The sequence below is a fragment of the Macaca thibetana genome, chromosome 12, assembly GCF_024542745.1.
Source record: "Macaca thibetana thibetana isolate TM-01 chromosome 12, ASM2454274v1, whole genome shotgun sequence".
Taxonomy (NCBI): domain Eukaryota; kingdom Metazoa; phylum Chordata; class Mammalia; order Primates; family Cercopithecidae; genus Macaca; species Macaca thibetana.
Genome location: NC_065589.1, coordinates 93,745,569 through 93,763,775, shown reverse-complemented (window position 1 = coordinate 93,763,775; position 18,207 = coordinate 93,745,569). Strand labels below are relative to the sequence as shown.

At 40.3% G+C, this 18,207-nt stretch overlaps 1 protein-coding gene across 3 annotated transcripts in view; it reads left to right on the top strand.

Moving 5' to 3' along the window:
• The window catches only part of LYPD6B (LY6/PLAUR domain containing 6B), a 182,415-nt gene that overhangs the window by 123,756 nt on the left and 40,452 nt on the right, over window positions 1-18,207 (top strand). For 2 of the 3 annotated variants that reach the window (XM_050752208.1, XM_050752209.1), the window contains one exon: window positions 2,977-3,048. The exons of the other annotated variant lie outside the window; for it this stretch is intronic. The gene's annotated coding sequence lies outside the window, so the exon portion shown is untranslated. The remainder of the gene's footprint in view (window positions 1-2,976; window positions 3,049-18,207) is intronic. 3 annotated transcript variants of the gene reach the window in all.

Genomic DNA, 18,207 nt, shown 5'->3' with positions numbered 1-18,207 from the left:
AACTATTAGATTCTCTTGCTGAGAGCTGTGTTCTTCTGAGGACCCATGTTTGCACATAGAAGGCTGGTTACCTTATTTATATACCCTAGAAGTGAAAAACTTTTGGATGATATTTTACCTGCAGGGATAGAAACCAATGCTTCAGGTTACTGCAGTATCTGACTTCTTGACATCAGCTTTTTGACAGAAGCTCATTAACACTGGGTAGGGGGTCAGAAATGACACATTCTAAGCTTTAGGCACATGGTATGAAGAGTTAGGCATAGCAGGGGGTATTGTAGTTTCGCTTCAGCTTTAAATATGAAGAACATGAATTAAGATTGGGGTGGGGAGATTTACCAAACCCTTAGGGAAGAAAAACTATTTAACAGACTTTTGTTTTCTTGCTGCTACTACTGATTCTGAAACTAGGATTTGTATGATTAACTGGTTTCTTGTGGAGTAGCTCTTCTACCTCTTATATGCAGTTCTTAAGAATATAGTTGATATTTTAAAAAGGCTTTTCATATTGTAAGTACTCTATAGTTACTTGGTGAATTAACTATATAAAAATTGATTCCAGGGTAAACAAAATGTGGTATATACTTACAATGGAATATTATTCAGCCCTGAAAAGGAATGATATTCTGATACATACTACCAGATGGATGAAAGTTGAAAACAATGTGTTAAGTAAAATAAGCCAGACACAAGAAAGGACAAATATTATGTGATTCCATTTATATGATGTACCTAAAATAGACAAACTAGAAGAGACAGAAGGTAGAATAGAGGTCACCAGGGGCTGGGGGTAGAGGAAATGGGGAATTAGTGTTTAATGGGTACAAAGTTTCTGTTTGAGATGATGAAAAAGTTATAGGAATGGATAATGGTGATGGTTATACAACATTGTGAATGTACTGAATGCCACTGAATTAGACACTTTAAAAATGGCTGAAATGATAAACTTTTTATTATGCTTGTTTTACCATAATAAAAAGTTTTAAAACATTGATTCCAATGTAGAAAGCGTATTTCAGACTTTGCATTCCTTAGACATATATTACTTGAGCTTAAAAACCTGCCCGAGGGCAGTTTTTCTATGGATTTGCCACTAATCAGCAATAGAGAAAACTTCTACTTCAGGCTGTTGCCAGGACTGGAGTCTCAGACAGTTATAGACCAATCCCTACCCAACTTTTTATTGGAAGAAATAATAACATTTATGGGAAATATCTCAAAGGATATGGAGTTCATTAGTATTTTCAGAAATTCTAACTTTTATCCCTGGATCAAGCCAGATAATCAGATTTTTATGTGTTTTTTTTCCTTGCCAGATCACTTTAGTGAGTTGTACTTTGGTGTCATATTTCATGTTGTGGGATGCAGTAAGAAGACATTATAGGAGACCCCCTAATGTGTATACTTAGAGACATTGTTAATTAATTACTCTCCTCTTCCTCCCCAAATGTGGATGATAAAGGATCCTTTAATAATTTGCCTGAGGTAGGGACATCTTGGAAGACGTTTCTCAATGACACGAAGCTAACACTCTTGAGGAGTATGTGTATGGTATTTTGCATTTTGTTCAATGTGACCATAGTGTGTCTATTTTCTTCTTTGCTTTGGCTACTAGCATGCTCAGAGCCTAATTTATGAACCACATCTAGTAATAATTTAGCACCTTACAACATACATTTCTGTGGACTTTTTCTCGTGTTCTTATAGCCTCTTTTTATGTTGTCTTCTCTACATAGTATATATGTTTTGCAAATGAACTCATTCTTTTTTGAAATTAGATGGCATACTAGCACTAATTAGGGTTCTTCAGAGAACCCTGACCAAGAGAGGGTGTGTGTGCGTGTGTGTGTAGAAAGAGAGAGAGTAGGGACAAGGGGATTTATTTTAAGGAATTTTCTCATACAATTCTGGGGCTTGGCAAGTCTGAGATTCATACGGCAGGCTACCAGGTTGGAGATCCAAGGAAGAGTTACTATTGCAATCTTGAGTCCAAAGAGAGGCTGGAGGCAAAATTTCTTCTTGGGGGTCCTCAGTCTTTTGAAGCCTCAACTGATCAAGTGAGGCCCACTCACATTATGAAAGATAATCTGCTTTATTCAAGATCTACCGACCGATTTAAATGCTAATCACATCTAAAAAATACCTTCTTGGCAGCATGGACTGATGTCTGACCAAACAGAGGGGCACCATAGCCTTGCCAAGTTGATGCATAAAATTAACTATCACAGTAGCCAGGTGTGGTGGTACATGCCTGAAGTCCCAACTACTCAAGAGGCTAAGGTGGGAGGATCGCTTGAGCCCAGGAATTTGAGGCTATGGTGAGCTGTGATCATACCATTGTATTCTAGCCTGGGCCAGAGTGAGATCCCATCTCTTACAAAAAAAAGGTATAAATATATAATAGAAAAAATTGGGCATAAGTTTTGTCTTTTATATTTGCTCATTTGAATGCATGTATGGAAACATTCCAGTTCCCTCCCACCTCCTCATCTGGGTTCAAGACTCATGTTGTCATTATTTCATCAGCTGGTAGGACTGTCTTCCAAACCAGGTTAAATGGCACAGAGTCTTCATTGTGGATATGTTTAATGTGTGAATGCTACAGCCTGCCAAATACCCTGATATATGCCGGTGTTATAGAGAGTTCTGCCAGCTCTTTGGTAAACAGCCATTTTTGTGGAGGGACGTGATGAGGTGTATGATTTCACCAATTATTACCATTCTTAATTAGATGGGGCCCAGGTGTGTGTTAATAAAACACTAGCTCACACTCTCTGTAATGTTAACGGCCTTACCTTGACTTGATTCCAGGGATTTCATGCATTTGATATTGTTCAATTGACTGTATTGCTGTTCTATTCTGAAACGTCTCCAAACATTCAGAAACCTGCCTTTTGTTAGAAAACATTCCAGTTGTTCAAGAACGTTACTCATCGTCAGCAGTGGCTCTTACCTTATCTTTTTTATCTCTGGTAGGCTGATTACTGTGAGTGCAAACCTTTTCACTGTTCCAGAGAGGAGCCTGACAACCACGTTCTCTTTCTTAAGGTAAGAATGGCAGCTGTTACAGCAGCCCTCGGCTTTTCATTTGGGAGCTCTGGTTAGGTTGTTGGGAATGGACTCCTGAAAGTCCTGGGATCGTGTCTTTTCCCCATCTCCTCGGCAGTTCGCCCGGTTTCCCATCCTAAGCCCTCACTGCTCACGGTGATCCTGCGGTTTGGAAGCCTGGCTTGAGCTTAAGTTACAATTCTGGTGAACCAAAAAGGGGAGTCCCCTTGCTCAGCGAATGGTTAGTAGATCAAAGACTTCTCTGCTTACCACAGAAGCTAATTTGGTCAATTGAAAGAGAACTTCCTCAGAGTAGTCTTCTCAGTGGTGGATAGGGGGTGTGTCGGGGATGTGGAGCAGTGTTCAAAAGTGTCTGCATTAAATGAAATGCATTGCTAAATACACTTAGAACACATGTGCACTAATTATTGAGCATTTGTAGTTATAGGACCTTTACATGTTAAGCCTTAGAAAATATTTACTGATCTAAAACAGGACAAGAGTGTTACCCCAACAAAGAAGAGAGACAGGATAGATGGACGTGGGCACATTGAAAGTTATGTGTTTAATTGATGATTGCTTTTTACTTGATGCATTTTGCCTTTTGGTTTTAGATGTGGTGCTTATTGCACAGGCTGACCAGGTTAGTGTGTCAGGCCTGACTCCATTGTTTTAGGTGAAGACATCAAATCAGAGGTCTGGTTTTTCTGAGGGCAGGTGGCAAATGCCAAGGAATGCCTGTGTGAGGCTTCGGGGACTGGGCCTGGTTGTCTCAGTGGTCTTCTTGGCTATCAAGACTATCAACTACAAACCAAGAGGCCTTCTGCCTGTCAGACAGGCCTCCCACTTTGCATCTGATGGCTGGAAGAGAAGAAGGAAACATGCAAAGGAAATCATTTAAGATTATGTGCTGATCTGGCCAGGGCCATGTTTATGTTCCTGTTTCTTGCCTAAAGAGCAGATTGAATTGTTAGCCCCCGTGTTTGTTAATTATAATTATATGTTTCAAGTACAAAGCAGCATTCTGTAAAATATCTACTAAGATGCCTTTCTAAATGGATAACATTTTGTGACGCTAATAAGGTCCAAGGCAACAAGCAGGAATTTGTATATTATCATCACTCTTTTCCCCAGGGCATATTGGGTGGTATGTGAGCTGTAACTTCCACTTGAGAATCTGCTAGTAAGAAACCCAAAGGACATGAAGATCAGAGGAATGACGGTCTAGTCATAAGACATATGGGAACATTGGGTCGTTTTCCAAAGCAAGGAAACGTAATTCATTGTTAGTTACAGTGTTAAACAGTGTCAGGATCATCATCATCATCATCACCACTGTGGTGATAAGATGTAACTCTATTATTAACCATCTCTATCACCACCATCACTACAGGTAACATTTATTCATTCTTACTGTCTACCAGGCAACACCCTAAGCATTTTGTACTCATTCGGTCACTCAATCTGCACAGCATTCCTGTAAGGAAGGGTCTATTAATATCCACCTTTTACAGTTGATGAAACTGAGGCTTACCTAAGAGATTAGTAAGTTGCCCAAAGTTAGACAATCAACCCAAAAAGTGGCAGAACTGGGATGTAACCAATTAAACAGCACCGAATGGGGCCGACCAACACGGAGTATTTACGACTGAGCTTTACTCAATGTCCACACTCGCCCCTGGTCACATTCCCTTTTGCCCCAACCACCACCTACTATTGACACTCTAGCTATCTCTTCTGCATGAAGGTAGCCAACAAATTCAAGAGCATTTTAGTAGTTCAAGATCGTTAAAGCATATTTGGCCCATGGAGAACAGCAGAAAGAATTAAGAGTAAAAATCACTCAATTTTAAAAGGTGCCACTTGTAGTCATGAACACTTTAGTGCATTTTGCTGTTGTTTTCCCCTTTGTATTGACTTTCTTCACATAGTCTCTATGTACTTAAGTTTTGAACTTTAAATGTAACACAAGTCGTTTCTTGTGCTTTTGCCTATTTTAATGGCTGCTGAGTACTCTATTAAATGTGTGTGGTTAGAGAGCCTTAAGTCTACACCACAAGAAGTTATATCCTTGACTTGCTCCTACATGATAAGTGTGGAGCTTCTGCTCACCATATATGATAGCTAATTTCTGTTTTCTGGGCAACTGGGTTGGAATTGTGGGGTGCCTGTATCCCCTCACATTGTAAATACCTTGCATCTTGAGAGGGGTCTCTGTGGGGTGGGGCAGGAGTCCTGCTTGCTTGGAGCCCAGATTCAGCTCCGCGCCAAAGCTAGCTGCAAGTTCTTGGGTAAGTTACTTTATTTTATGGCATCTTCATCTGTGAACGTCTCATCAGCTCTGTGATTCCACACAGTCAGGAGTTTTCTGAACTCTCTTGATTCATAACCTGAGTAGTTTCAATAGATGCAGCAATTTTGGTTGGGCTGAGTGGAGTTACTCTGAGATGTTAAGCAGGGAATTTTGTTTTTTTCTTTTTTTTTTTTTTTTTTTTTTTTTTTTGAGACGGAGTCTCACTCTGTCGCCCGGGCTGGAGTACAGTGGCCGGATCTCAGCTCACTGCAAGCTCCGCCTCCCGGGTTTACGTCATTCTCCTGCCTCAGCCTCCCGAGTAGCTGGGACTACAGGCGCCCGCCACCTCGCCCGGCTAGTTTTTTGTATTTTTTTAGTAGAGACGGGGTTTCACTGTGTTAGCCAGGATGGTCTCGATCTCCTGGCCTCGTGATCCGCCCGTCTCGGCCTCCCAAAGTGCTGGGATTACAGGCTTGAGCCACCGCGCCCGGCCAATTCTTACCATTCTCACTTCTGCACCCTCAACAAACTTTTTCCTCCGTGCTGACATACCCACAAAATAGCACAAGGTAAGAAATCAACAAACAGATGAATAAACAAGTAATGCACAGACAAAGGCCACCGGGCTTGTGTAAGAACCTTTAGCACCATGGCTGTCCAGCTTATCAAATAATTGAGTAAGATTGTTTTCATTTCAATGTGGTAGCTTTGTTTATAACAAATGGAGACTTAAGCTTCCAAAGCCTCTCATCACATATTTCAGAGTAATTTCCCTATAAACTTGGGTGTCAGTTCTTCCCTCATGTTACAGGAGAGGGAACATTGATTTATGGAACTTGCTGTTTTTACCCCTGTGCCCTGGAGTGAAGTAACCTTTTGCTTAGGTCACAGTAAAATCAAAGCTTAGAATGTAATCATTCTCTTGTGTTGGGAAGGGAAGACTTTCACTCTAACCTGTGGGGTCGACAACTGGGTCTATGAAATAAACTGACAACAGGCAGATTACCAGGAGAAAAGGTGTGCAAATTTATTATATGCATGAGTGCATCATAGGAAAAAAAAAAAGTCAATATCCAAAGATACAGTCAGATTTAGGAGCTCATATATTCTCTTTGCAGGAGAGAGGGGAGGAGGGACATAGGCAACTAAGGGAAGAGTAAATGATTTTTTGGGAAGATGAATGGGCCCTCAGAAGAATAGATGGGAGATACGGTAGTTTGTGACAGAGTTTGTCTGGGTGGGTTGTGTGTTCTAGTCTCCTGACCCGTGATAAGAGTTAATCTCCCCTGGTTGATGAAACTTCTGTAGAGGGAATTGATGATAACCTAGTTTCTTTTAGAGTGTCTGTCTGTCTTTAGGCAGATAAGGGGAGCTCAGAGAAAGCCTCTCTCTGCATTTGCTGTTTTTCGAATGCCTTCAGCTCAAAATAATCATACTAATACAGCCTGTTTTGGAGTGGCATATCCTGAAGTCCTTCACTTGCTTTGACCAGCAGAATAAAATGAAGGCATTCAGGGCTTCCTGCATTCTTGGAGCCACATATCTGGACCATGGAAATGACACAATTGGTTCTGACTGGCTCCCCTGATTCTCCCTTAGTGATGCTGACCTTGAATTTTCTGACTCATGCCATGAAGGTATCTACTCACACTGTTGTGCGATATCCAAGACCCAGGAATAACACTGCTTCTAAGGAAGCCAAATTCAGGCATTTCTGGCTTTGTATTCTATTGCAGACTAAAAGGAACAAACAAAATCCTGTATTCCCACGATATCCCTCTACAAGGATCTAACTTGGCACCCTACCTTGGTGCTGAAAGCTTGCCTCCATCTTCCCAAATTTGATCGCTAATTGGTCTTCGCTTTTTCCAAGTGAATGTGCTGCCTCACTGGCCCTAGGTCAGTGAGATAAGAGCTTGGAAGCACCATGTGATGGTTGGTAAACCTGCTGGCAAATAACCAAGTGGCCTGGTTTTATGTGTGTGTGTTTGAAATGCTATTGATAATAAAGCCTTATTTGTATCAGTGAGGGCTCTGCATCAGTTATTTATTGCATAACAAACCACCTCAAACATAGTGGCTTAAAACAACAACTGTTTAATTTGCTCATGATTCTGTGGGTCAGCAATTTGGGCACTTTTACTAACATTTCCATTTGGGCTCAGCTGGGTGGTTCTTCTGTTAGTTTCACCTGGGGTCACTCATACCCCTGCGCTCAGCTGGTACCTGGGAGCTAGGTGATCTAGGGGATCTCAGTTGGGATGACTCATTTCTGCCCATTGTCTCCCCCCCCAATAGACTAGCTCAGCCTCCTTCACATGACAGACTTTCTGGCAAGAGGACAAGAGCAAAAACTGTAAGTTAAACTCAGAAATTACATAGCCTCTCTTCTGCCACATTCTGTTGGTCAAAGAAAGCTACAGGGCCAGCCCAGATTCAAGGGGAGGGAATTGGAAATAGACTCCACCTCTAACTTGGAGTAGCTGCAAAGAATTCATGGCCATTTTAAATTTATTGCAGGCTCTTAACTTTGTTATAAAAGCAATCTGAAATTACTTTATTTTAAAATTATTTTATTTTGTCTTTTAAAAATCCTGGAATAGGGATGGTCTTGTCAGCCCATCTGAGAGAAGTCTGGAAAGTGGAGGTCTTCAGTAATGTACCTAAGAATATAATAAAGTTAATAACAACACAAGCAGGCACTAATATTGTTTTTACTATATACCCAGCACTATTTGAAGTCCTTTACATATCATAACTCATTTGGTCATTACAAAATCTTATGAATAGGTATGATTTTTATCCCTAACTTATAGGTGAGGAAACTGAGGCACAGAGACGTTAAGTGACTTCCCTCAAAGTCATACAGCTAAGTGATAGACCTGGGATTCCACCCCAGGAGGTCAGGCTTCAGAGTCTGCATGTTAACCTAATGCTTCTTGAGTTAATGGAAATTACATCTTCCTGACTCTTAGCAGAGTTCTCTCTTGGACTGTGTGGTTTTTCTAGAGACAGGGGGATTGGCTATTTAGAGATGGTTGCTAGGCCTTTCTGGGTACACCCAAGTGACCAAAAATGGTTATGTCACATTATAGGAGACCCTAATTAGATGTAATAAAGACACTCATTATCCCATGGAACACAGAGTAATTCTCCTGAGCCCAACGGTATTTCCTGGGGATGGGGTGGGGGTAGAGGGTTCTTATTCTTCTCTTTGGTTGACAGGCATTTGAAGAATGAGGATATTTAATAACGTCCTCTATAACCTTTCCGATAGCCTCTTATTTTTTGGCTTCAAGTAATCCGAAAGACTTAGCCCCAAAGAAAAGAATGTTGTGTTTATTTAGCTTTTTGTTTAAGGACTATCCCAAGGAAAGGGTGGGTTAATAGCCTTTTTAATCTACAGTTTGTTGAACTAAATTCAGTCCAGTGTCCAGGTAGAACAGGTGGTTTATCTAAGAAAAATGAAATTTTGCCGACAGTTTTGAGGTCATCCTTGCAGCCATGAATAAAGTGGCTCATAGTACCAATATGAGTTACAATGAGAAGTTACTTAACCTCTCTGTGCCTCAGTTTTCTCATCTATAAATTAGGGACCCTTTCTGTTTGAGGGGCATAGAACACATTTAGGAGCCAGAACTAGACTTGCGTCTCCAGGATGGCCATATCTCACTCTCCATTTAGCTCTGGAGTGAGAGACAGACTGCCAATCTAAGACTTAAGGGAAGTCACTCTGGCTGTCTTATCTCCCTTAAATCCCATCCTTGTCTCTTGACTCTACAACTGGCCTCCTTCTGACACCCTCGTCGTCTTATGTGGGCTCAGGTTGGCATCAATGTCTGTTCCATTGCTACCAAGAGTGTTTGCTACAACTTTGCACTCGGGAGGACTTGCATGTTCACCCTAATGTGAACTCCAGCTAGAATCTGACGGGGAAAATGGGCAATCTGGACATGCATGGCCCCACCAGAGAGGAGAGATCACAGATTGGGGACTAGGGAGACCCAGGCTGCAGACTGCCCCGCCCCTCCCATCATCGCTCACCTTCCTACACTGAAAACTCCTCAGAAGGACAGCTTTCTTGCTTGTCGACCACGACATCCTAGGGATATTTTCCCCATACCACTGGAAACTCTGTTACCTTCAAAATCTTTTCCTTCAACTAATCTTGAAGAGTTTACAATCCTCTCCTGCATCAAGTAATTTTTTTTTTCTCTTGTGGATGCTCACTTTCCTCTTTTCTTATTCAAACCAGCTGGGACAGTTTATCCCCTAGCATAGAAATGAAAACCTGACAGGCAGGTCTCTGCAGTAGAGATTGGGATGCTTCTCTCTCCAAACAGTGTTTTACTGTTGGCTGTTGCAGCTGAATAGCTCAGCCTGCCATTATGACAGAATGACCCAGAACAGACCACAGGCAGGAAGCGTCTTTTGTTTCAGAGGGCTTTGGAGCTGTTTTTACCCTGCCATAAACTTAATTGCTTTCTGTGATGTATCTGGCAAACCTACCAGTGTCCTTTTTGCTGCCTCCTGCTTGGTCAATCAGGACTACCAAAGCCTGCAGCTTTGCTTTTTAGGAGGTTTGGTTGATTAACATGAGTTGGCCTTTGGCTTTTGCTAACATTGCCTATTTTGGGGCACTAGTGGTGCCCAGGAGAAGGATGTGAGTGTGGTATGTGTGTGGTGAGGTATAGATGAGAGACAGCTGTGTCTTCTGGGACAGTAGGGGAGCAGGCATGATTTAGTGGGCTCAGAAAATTCTGGTTTACCACAGGGTCCTCACGTGCATGAGTAAGTCATCGTGCTTCCTGAAAGGGAGGTTTTATTCACCTTGTCCCCATAGAGGATGTTTCAGATGTGGCAATTCCTTTAAATCACTGCAATTCTGACTCACCCTAGGATTTCTGGGTTTAATTGCTCCCCTTTCTTGTTGGTTTTATGACCAGTGTTGCAGGAAAGACAATACTTGAAACTCTGTGGGAGCCCCTTCTTTTGATTTTTTTCTTTGCAGTGATGATGATTGCTTAACAATAATAAACATAGAAAGAGGGGTTTTTTATGTTTGTTTTTTGTTTTTTTAACAAAGAACTTTGGGCCAGGTGTGGTGGGTCATGCCTGTAATCTTTGGAAGGCCTAGGCAGGTGGGTCACTTGAGGTCAGGAGTTCAAGACCAGCGTGGCAAACATGGCGAAACCCCATCTCTACAAAAAATACAAAAATTAGCCAGGTGCAGGGGCATTTGCCTGTAGTCTCAGCTACTCAGGAGGCTAAGGCAGGAGAGTCGCTTGAACCAGGGAGGCGGAGTTTGCAGTGAGCCAAGAGATTGCACCACTGCACTGTAGCCTGGACAACAGAGTGAGACTCTGTCTCAAAAAAAAAAAAAAAAAAAAAAAAAAAGAACCTTGCTCTAGACTGGTTCTTGGTGATGAAGACAAGCTGGGAATGGTGCTTTGAATGGCTAAAGGCATATTTACACATTTGCACATGCACCCGTCAGATTCCAGTCCACAGTAGCAGCCACTTTAGCAATGTTCTCATAATCCTCAGTGGCACCTTCTTTAAAGCTTGTTATCAATAATCCAACCAAAGCATTGCATTCAAAATTTAACCTTAAGCTGCCCTTGAAATTTTATCCTCAGGAAGTCTTTCTAGAATGGAGATGAAAACCTCTTCTGTGTCTCAACGTGGCAAGCCCATGCATGATTTGCCTGTTCTCACCATAGTCATTTCCATATTTAAACTGTGAATATTGAGTTCTGTCTGCTATCAGCTGTGTCTCTCCATGCCTGTTCTCTGAATGTAGGTCCTTGCTAGAATAAAAAGAGTAAAGGTTGTTACTCCCGGATGGCAGATCTGTGTAATCGCCAGATAGACGACGAATGAATGTGTTTGGACAGTAATGTAACCTGCAGCACACACTCTGATCATAGGGGCCTAACTTCTCTTTTGCATTAAGCCTCAGGTATGCTTTGATCAAGCGTGTGGTCAAGTCTTTTTAGGTTTACTTTGGGGCCTTAGCAGGGTACCCAAACAGATTGTTGCCAAAATCACACATGGTATGAGCCTATTTAGGTATTATCTAACAAAACTCTCATGGGCAACAATTATGTAGGCAGTTACTTGTCATCTATTAAATCAGTGTATTTTCTATAGGTTTTTAAATAGTGCTTCATTTGTAATTAAACTGTATTTTAACATATCCCCTCAAAAAAGGTAAATTAGAGTAATGCAGTATGGAAATGGTAAGGAGATTCAGATTAATTAGGAAATGATTAATTCAGATTAATTAGGAAATACCCTAATTCATTCATGGACCTGCTCTTGGAGGTCTAGGTGAGAGACCCAGCTGTCTCTCACCTGTCCATCTTCAACACACATATCACACTCATGTCCTTCTCCTGGGCACCACTGATTCCCCAAAACAGGCAATGTTAGCAAAAACCAAAAGCAAACTCATGTTAATTAACCAAACCTACTAAAAAGCAAAGCTGGCAGGCATTGGTAGTCCTGATTGACCAAACAGGAGGAAGTGGTACTCTGGAAGTCTGATTGGAGCATGACCTTGAAGGGGATAAGGTTCTCAATTGTCAAGTCTTTAAACTGGACTGCCATTTTAGAGGCTTTTACTGTTCCTTGTCAACGTGTGTGTTTGGCTTGTTTCAAAAAGACATTGCATTAGTTGTATACAAGGGATTCCTAAAATAACCAAGGGAGTGACCTAAGAAAGACAACCAGCTAGTGTTCCCATAGGATTTCTCTCCTGAAACTAAAGTTACACATCTCTTCTCTTCCATTTTTCACCTATCTTCAGTCGATCCCTGTTATCACCAGAGGACAAATGGATAGTTCTGGGGATTGTTTTCCTTGAGCTGTGAGCTGAAATGCAGACTTTAAATACAGGGTTTTAAGATGTTAGGGAGGAAAGCGACATTGATTTATTTGTTCTGTTTCCTGCCAGCCTGAGAAACCTGTCCCGTCAGGTAATGAACAACTGTTCTTATCCTAACTAGCAACTTCAAGAGAATGATTACTCATCCCATCATTACCACTCCCCTTGAGTCATCCAGGCTGGTGCATTTTGGTTTCCACTGAATAAAAATCTCCAGGCAATGGGAGTCTAGGGCCATGGTTTCTATTTAGTAATGTGAATTATATAAATGTGCCTTGGACATGGAAGCTGTGGCTCCTTCTAGAAAGATATTTCATAGGCCCAGGTCTTCAGCCATGTCTCTATTTGAGAAATTGTATTGGTCAGTATTGCCAAAAGTGGACATCTTAATGGTCAGTACAGAGTGATTATATGAGTGACCAGATGATACAGCTAGTCTGGTTGGTCACAAGGGCAAAGATACAGCTATGAAAATGGATAGCTATTTGCCTGTACCTCTTGCTTGTAATTTCATAGTCATGTTGCATGTTAGCCACTCAGTATTCATGGGGGATTTTAGTAAACCTTTTTTCAGGCCTTGTTCTGTGACAGTGCTGAGAGGGCATTCACACTTGACATGTGCCATCATAGATGAGGAGTATTGAAAGGCAGCTGGAGTCATTTCCATTTTACAAATACCATCTGTCTTCTATCATGTCACTGTTCTCCGTGCTATTCTTAGGCCCTGTTGTGCCTGATTTGGGAGACAAATGTGAGACTGCATTGTCCTGGATTGAATTTGGATGTATGGGTAGTTATAGAAATCATATTGATAGCCATGTGTGTTCAGTTCATTTCAAGGTTCAGTTTATTTCAAAAATCTTAATATTTATATTTATTACAGATCTAGAGACACATAGCTTTGTGTAGGGGCTGTATTTTGAAACATCATGGTTTATGGGAGAACCTGGCATGTAGAAAATCAAAAGAAAATACTCAAGGCAGAATGCTGAATGTAAGTTTGTGGGTTAATAGAAAATCCTACCTTTTTTCTACAAATTCTCAACTAATCCTTCCTAGGTTTAAATAAAACCAACAGTCACTGTTATAAGAGCTATCCTATCACCTTTCTCTGTCTTCAGGCACTTGAAATACATCATTAAACAACATCAGAATTAATCCAAGGCCCTTTAGACTTTAGACAGAACTCCTTGGGGCAGGAGCCTTGTCTTCTTCATCTTGAATCCTGAGAACTAAGAAAAATAAATGTTTTATAAGCAGGCATATATGAAATAATTAGTGGCTGTGAAAATGAAACAAATGGTGATCCTGAAGCCCTGGCAGTTTGCCAGCATGTCCTGTTGGATCAGTGTGAGATAGGACCTGGTTGCAGGTGGGAGCCGCCACTCTGGTGCTCTCGGATAAGGCCTGAATGGAAAGGCAATAATGTGTGCCCAGGAGCGGATTGACTTTACCATTGCCTGTGATTCCTGTGTTGAAATAGGAAGGCTCAGCCCAGGCAAATGCTAAGGAAACAACACCAAGTCTTTTATTACTCTCCACAACATTTATAACCAAGTCCTATTCCATGCTCTTGTCCTTGAGGCATTCTGACAGTCATTTTAATGATTTATTTTCTTTTTCATAATCAAAAAACAAATACAATATTTTATTACCTTTTGGGTAAACTTGATGTCTTTCTCCTCATTTCATCACTTTCTGGGTCTACAAAATTCCCCTTCCCTTTCAGTTTTTATAACTCAAGGATAGGAATTCTGTTTTTCTCATTCCTTATGTGAGAGCTTTTTTTTGAAGTCTGATTTTTTTTTTTTTTGATCCCATATCCCCAGCCTATTTTCTTGTTGTTACTTTATATCTGTGAGTGGGATGGGTGGAGAGGAAAGGAGTATATGGAAAAGAGGACTCAAGAAATGCCACGTGTTTACAATAACATATGGATGGCAGGGAAAGGGTTTGAATAAAAAAAATATTTTTTCAATGCTCTTCTCCATTATTTAAAGATGTAAGAACATTGGCACTATGCTGCTGAAGATGTGTTGGTTTACTGAAATTTGCTCTGTGGTTTCTTTCCCAGGATCTACAATAAAAACTGGTGATCTATGTGAGAGCCCAAGGCATTGTGATTCCCCTTCATCCTGAATTGCATGTCTTCAATTCAAGCACCCTGCTTTATGGCTCCCAGGCCCCTGGTTTCTACCCTCTGCCCTTTTGGCTCATTTCCTCCTCAATTTCCATATGCTTCTGTATTAGTTTGTTCTCATGCTGCTAACAACGATATACTGAGACTGGGTAATTTACGAATGAAAGAGGTTTAATTGACTTATAGTTCAGCATGGCTGGGGAGGCCTCAAGAAACTTACAATCATGGCAGAAGGGGAAGCAAACATGTCCTTCTTCACATGGCGGCAGGAAGGAGAAGAATGAGCAAAAGAGGGAGAAGCCCCTTATAAAATTACTAGACCTTGTGAGAATTCATTCAGTATCACAAGAATAGCAGCATGGGGATAGCCACCCCAATGATTCAATTACCTTCTACTGGGTCTCTCCCATGTCATGTGAGGATTATGGAAACTACAATTCAAGATGAGATTTGGGTGGGGACACAGCCAAACCATATCACCCTCCTTCCATTAAGGTATCAGCAGCAGGATCTCCTTCTTCAGACCAGTCTTCATGGGCTTCAAAACCTACCCGACCACATGCGTGGATTTGTAAGGGCAAAGCTCTTCTTGGAGAGGTGATTTCAGGTCAGAGTTGATACAGCATGTGATTATGCCTTGTTCAGTGGTCCAACCAGGACATCTGTTCTGTGAACCTCCTAATCAGAACTGGATGTAATATTCCAATGGTGATCACACTCATGAAGGTCTGGGGTACCTAGATAGCTAGTAAAACATTATTTCTGGGTGTGTCTGTGTGTCTAGAAGAGATGAGCTAAACTTTAATTGGTAGATGGCCCTCCTCTATGTAGGTGAGTACTGTCCAATCCATTAAGGGCCTGAACAGAACAAAAAGGCAGAGGAGGATTGAATTAGCTCTCTCTGCCTGACTGCTTGAGCTGAGACATGGATCTTCTGCCTTCAGTGCTCCTGGTTCTCAGGCCTTCAGACTCTGACTGGAATCAACACCATTAGATCCCAGCTCTCCCGGCTCCAAACTATACCACCAGCTTTCCTGAGTTTCCAGCTTGCAGATGGGGCTTTTTAGCCTTTCTAATATCATGAACCAGTATCTTTTAATTTATATATATATATATATATATATTCTATGGGTTGAATTTCTCTGGAAAACCCTGACTAATACAATTGTGAAGAAGAATTTTGTTTGATTCAGGATGAGGTTCCATTGTGCATTAGTTTCTTTAAGCAGCAGTACTATTACTGTGTTTTGTTTTGTTTTTTAAAAAAGACATGGTGTTTATAATTACTTATAATTCATATAGACGAATTGCTAACTAGCGAGGTCTTGGTTACTCTTTGCCTGTGCTGTTGATTATTTGAACCTAAGTTTATCTTTAACATCTTGTTGATTTCAGCTTGATGCTTTAGTCTGTCAGGCCTTTTTTTTTTTTTTTTTTTTTTTTTTTTTTTGCGTCTTGATTCTGCTATGAAACATAGTAGCTGCTATTCCTGGCTTTGTGCCATCAGTAAGTTTGATAAAATGTCTTATCTTTATTCAAGTAATTGATAAAAATGTTAACTATAATAAATGACAGAGTTCCACAGGATACTATTAATACATTAGGGTTGAGACTCATCTATTAAAAAAAATTATTTGGCAGCTCATAATTTGCTATCATTTCCCTAAGGATAGAATATTCTATTTATTGCTTTGCCAAAATCTAGGTTGTGTATGGAATTCTCCTGATGTGATATCTTGTAACCGTGTCCAAAAGAAGGGAGATTTATTCGGCTTGACTTTACATTATGATACACATCCTGGACCTAACTAATCACTTCCTTTTTTTTCTGTTTGCTTATAAACCAGCTACTTATCTGCACATTAATCTGCACCTTTATTTATTGATTCAGAGATTTGTTTATTTGTGAATGTTCAGTGTCATGTCTAGTACTCAATTTACAAGACATGGTTCCTGCTTTCAAAAACCTTATAGGCTCATTCGGTGAAGAATGTCGATGGTAGTTTAATGGGAATAGTATTGAATCTATAAATTGCTTTGGGCAGTATAGCCATTTTCATGATATTGATGCCTCCTATCCATGACCATGGAACGTTTTTCCATTTGTTTGTGTCATCTCTGATTTCTTTGAGCAGTGGTTTATAGCTCTCCTTGAAGAGGTCCTTCACTTCCATTATTAGCTGTATTCCTAGATATTTTATTCTTGTTGTAGCAATTGTGAACGGGAGTTCATTCATGATTTGTCTCTCAGCTTGGTGTAAGGGAATACTTGTAATTTGCACATTGATTTTGCATCCTGAGAATTTGCTGAAGTTGCTTATCAGCTTAAGAAGCTTTTGGGCTGAGACAATGTTTTCTAGAAAAAACATGGTGTCATCTGCCAACAAAGATAGTTTGACATCCTCCCTTCCTATTTGAATATGCTTTATTTCTTTCTCTTGCCTGATTGCCCTGGCCAGAATTTCCAATACTATGTTAAATAGGAGTGGTGAGAGAGGGCATCCTTGTCTTGTGCTAGTTTTCAAGGAGAATGCTTCCAGCTTTTGCCCATTCAGTATGATATTGGCTGTGGGTTTGTCATGTACAGCTCTTATTATTTTGAGGTATGGTCCTTTAATACCTAGTTTATTGAGAGTTTTTAACATGAAGGATGTTGAATTTTATCAAAGGCCTTTTCTGTATCTATTGAGATAACCATGTGGTTTTTGTCTTTAGTTCTGTTTATGTGATGAATCGCATTAATTGATTTGTGTATATTGAACCAACCTTGCATCCTAGGGATGAAGCCTATTAGTTCGTGGTGGATTAGCTTTTTGATGTGCTGCTGGATTCCTGTCGGAGGTTGGGGGGTGGGAGGAGGGAGAGAATCAGGAAGAATGTGGATACTGGGCTTAATACCTGTATGAATGGATGATCTGTGCTGCAGACTGCCATGGCACACGTTTACCTGTGTAACAAACCTGCACATGCTGCACATGTGCCCCTGAACCTAGAATAAGAGTTGGAAATAAAAATATAAAGTTTATAGTCTAGCAAAGGGAAGAGATAAATAATTATAATACTCTGTGCATAATCTCTTTCGTCTCTCTCTCTTTCTCTGTGTGTGTGTGTGTGTGTGTAGTCAGGTGTCACTTAATGACAAGAATATGTTCTGAGAAATGCATCATTAAGGAATTTTGTCATTGTACAAACATCATAGAGTGCACTTACACAAACCTAGATGGTATAGCCTACTATACTCTCATGCTATATGGTATAGCCTATTCCTCCTAGGCTACAATTCTATACAGCATGTTACTATACTGAGTACTGCAGAGAGTTGTAACACAATGGGAAGTATTTGGGCATCCAATATATCTAAACATAGAAGAAGTACAATAAAAATACTGTATGAAAGATAAAAAGTGGTACACCTGTATAGGGCATTTACCATGAATAGAACTTGCAGGACTGGAAGTTGCTCTGGGCGGGTGAGTGAGTGAGTGGTGAGTTAAATGTGAAGGCCTGGGACATTATTGTAGACTTTAAAAACACTATACTTAGTGTTTTTATACTTTACAGTGGCTACACTAAATTTATTAAAAATATGTTTTAATAACTAATTTTAGTTTACTGTAATTCTTTATAAACCAAAACATTTTTAATTTTTTGACTGTTAAGTAATAACATTTAGCTTAAAACACATTTTGCAGATATACAAAAATATTTGTTCTTTATATCCTTATTCTATCAGTCTTTTTTCTTTTTTCAAATTTTTAATTTTTTTTTTTTTTTTTTTACTTTTTAAACTTTTGTCATAAAAACTAAGACACAAACACACACATTAGCCTGGGCCTA